Below are 3837 nucleotides of genomic sequence, written 5' to 3'. Positions count from 1 at the left end.
GAAAATCCAGAAATAAACCCACAGATTTATGGTCAACTAATCTTTGACAAAGGAGCAAAGACTATGCATTGGAGCAAAGAAAGTTTGTTCAATAAATGGTGCTGGGAAAACTGGGTCACTACATGCAAAAGAATGAAGCTTGACCACTACCTCACACCATACACAAAAATCAACTCAAAATGGATTAAAGAACTAGACATAAGACCTGAAACCATAAAATACATAGAAGGAAATATAGGCGAAACACTACGGGATTTGCACATCAAAGACATCTTTACAGACACATCACCCAAAGCATTGATAGTGAAGGCAAAGATAAACAGCTGAGACTACATCAAATTAAAGAGCTTCTGCACAGCAAAAGAGACAATAACAAAAACAAAGAGAAACCCCACCAACTGGGAGATTATTTTTGCACCCAACACTAATGATAAAGGACTGATCACAAAAAACTGCAAAGAGCTGATGAGACTCAGCAACAACAAAGAAAATAATCCAGTCAAAAAATGGGCAGAAGAGCTAAAAAGAAACTTCTCTGAAGAGGAAATGCAAATGGCCAACAGACATATGAAAAAATGTTCAACATCACTTGTAATCAGGGAAATGCAAATCAAAACTACCATGAGATACCATCTCACACCAGTGAGAATGGCACATATTAAAAAAACTAGCAACAACAAATGTTGGCGAGGGTGTGGAGAAAAAGGAACTCTTTTACACTGTTGGTGGGAGTGCAAACTGGTCCAACCACTATGGAGAGCTGTGTGGAGATTTCTGGACCTACTAAACATAGAGCTTCCATATGACCCAGCAATTCCACTCCTAGGTATTTACCCAAAGGACACAGAAACATCAATTCCAAAGAGCACCTGCACCCCTATGTTTATAGCAGCACTGTTTACAATAGCTAAGCTTTGGAAACAACCTAAATGCCCAAAAATAGATGACTGGATCAAGAAGATGTTGTACATATATATATACCATGGAATATTACTCAGCATTCAAAAAAGATAAACACATGCAATTTGCAGCAACATGGATGGCGCTGGAAGGGATCATGCTCAGTGAAATAAGCCAAAAATAAAAAGAAAAATACCAGATGATCTCACTCATAGCAGGGATCTAGAAAACTTAAATAAGGGACCAGGAAAATGAATATAAGAAAGTGAAAATCAAAATCAACAAAAAACTATGAACCAGAGACACTTTTTTGGGGGTGGGTGTGGGAGGGGAAGGATTGGGGTCAGAATGGGGCATTTGCAATTGTATGGGGGAATATAAAAATAAAATTTATTATTTAAAAAAAAATAAAATAAATAAAAATTGTTTCCCACTTTTCTCCCTGAGCTGCACATTTCCTCATTTCCCCTTCCCTTGTAAATAAACCTGTTATTAACCTTTTGCATGTGCCTGCAGTAGAGCACTGATAAGTCCTTTTAAGCGCGGGTGAGGACCCACAGTCAGGCACCCCTTTTTGTATTGGGGCTGCCCTATAACAGTTCCAAGATATATTGCATTTAAACTCCATGATCTATTTACAAGGTGGCAACTAGGAGGTAACCAAGGCTGTCTCTAGTTGGGTTAATGATGCTTAGAAGGTTCTGTCTCTGGGGACTATGTGTTGAAGAGCATTAGCCCCTAGCCACTTCTTTGTCCCTGGATCCCCATCTTCTCCATCTCTGGGGAGTAAAACAAGCCTCCACTGGGAGAGGCTGTAGGAGGTCAGACTATATATGAAATTTGAGGATACAAAATTCCAAATTATTAAAATATTTTTTTAAGATTTATTACAAAATTTAAGATTTTTTTAAAGATTTTATTTATTTATTTATACAAGCACTGGGTACAGTCAGAAGTGCGGGAGGGGGGAGAATTCACCAGAGCCAGAGCAGGGAACATAACAGGCAGACCGACGAAATACACTGCTGAGGGGAGCAGCAGGCATGGCAGGAGAGGTCTGCATGCCATGTTGGACCCTACTCAGAGGACAGGGATCGAACCAGCGCTGCAGATGCTGCGGGCAGCTTCACAGCCCAGCGCTCAACCACTGCGCCACCAGGGGAGGCCCTTAAGAATTTTTTAAAGATTTATTTTTATTTATTTATGCATACAAGTACTGGAGTATAGGCCATGGGTGTGGGGTGGTGAGAGGATTCCTCAGAGACAGGGTGGGGACAGAACAGGCAGATCTACTGAAATACACTGCTGAGGGGAGTAGCAGACAGGAGAGGTCTGCTGTGCCATATGGGTCAGCTCCCTGGCCAGGATTTGAACTCAGGCCATGGTGGCTGGAGATAGCTTGATAGCTCTAAGACTTCAAACCTTGTGCCACCAGAGAGGCCCCCCAAAACACCACTTTTTTTTACCTCAAAGAATATATAACTTTGCCTCAAAGTAGCTAGAGTTGGTGCAACATGTTTTATGGTGAAGGCCCTCTGTTCTTGGCTTCTATGAATAATGTAAAAAATATGGCAGTTTTATATTTTCTTTCAGAGATTCATTTTCCTTTGATATCTATTTAGAAGCAGGATTATTAGAAAACAAGGTAGTCTATTTTTTTTTTAATTTTTTGAGGAAACATTATTCTTCTTACTGGCTCTGTCAACTCACATTCCCACCAAGAGTGTTCATGACTTTAATAAAGCTCTCTTTTCTCTATAACCTTGGAAGTACTTCTTATCTCTTGTCTTTTTGAAAATAGTAATTCCACCAAATGTGAAGTGATATCTCATCGTAATTTTGATTTGTATTTCCCTGGTAATAGTGATGTTGAGCATCTTTTAATATACCTGTCACTCATTCATATGTGTCTTCTTGGGAAAATATCCTTTCATGCCCTTTGGCCATTTTTAATAGTTATTAATATGTATTTTTCTGTTGATTTTGAGAGCCCCTTATGTATTGGATATTAGTCGCTTATGGAATATAGGATATATGACTTACAAGTACTTTTCTTTTTCATTTTTTTGCTGCTTTTTTTTTTGGTAAAGTGTTTAGTGAGCTTGTTAATTTTGCTATTGTTTTGTTTTAGAATCAGATCCAAAAAAAATCAGTCATGACCAAAGTGATGAAGCTTTTCCCTGTGTTTTCTTCTAAGAGATTTATGGTTTCTGAACTTATGTTTAATTCAATCATAATTGATATTTGGTATGGTATACAATGGGAGTTTAATTTTATTATTTTGCTTGTGGCTGTCAAGTGATCTCAATAACATTTATTGAAGTAATACTTTTAGCATTAGCTGATCCATGACATGGGTTGATTTCTAGGCTATCAGTTCTGTTTCATTTGTCTATCAGTCTATATTTATGTGAGCAGCATATTGTTTTAATTAATACAGTTTTGTAATATAATTGATCTGGAAGTGTGATTTCCCCAGCTTTGCTCGTCTTACTTAAGATTGCATAACTGGGTCTCCCCTGGTGGCGCAGCAGTTGAACACTGGGCTGAGAAGCTGCCGGCAGCCTCTGCAGTGCTGGTTTGATCCCCGGCCATGGGTGAGGGTCCCATATGGCGTGACAGACCTCTTCTGCCATGCTCGCTGCTCCCCTAAGTTGTTATTTTGTCGGTCTGCCTGTTCTGTTCCCCACTCTGGCTCTGGTGAATTCTCCCACCCCCCCGAGCTTCTGACTGTACCCAGTGCTGGTATAAATAAATAAATAAATAAATAAATAAATAAATAAATAAATATTTTTAAAAAAACTGCATAACTCTAATGATATTTTGTTGCTAATGCATAATTAGCCCAATATATAAGATGCTAATTAATGCAGTTTCCTTTAAAACATTTTTGTAAATTGCATTTTTCAAAATAGGTTTCAAAGCACAAATACATTT

The sequence above is a fragment of the Talpa occidentalis genome, unplaced genomic scaffold, assembly GCF_014898055.3.
Source record: "Talpa occidentalis isolate TD23 unplaced genomic scaffold, MPIMG_talOcc4v2.1 talOcc4.18, whole genome shotgun sequence".
NCBI lineage: Eukaryota > Metazoa > Chordata > Mammalia > Eulipotyphla > Talpidae > Talpa > Talpa occidentalis.
Note: the sequence above shows the minus strand (reverse complement) of the source record.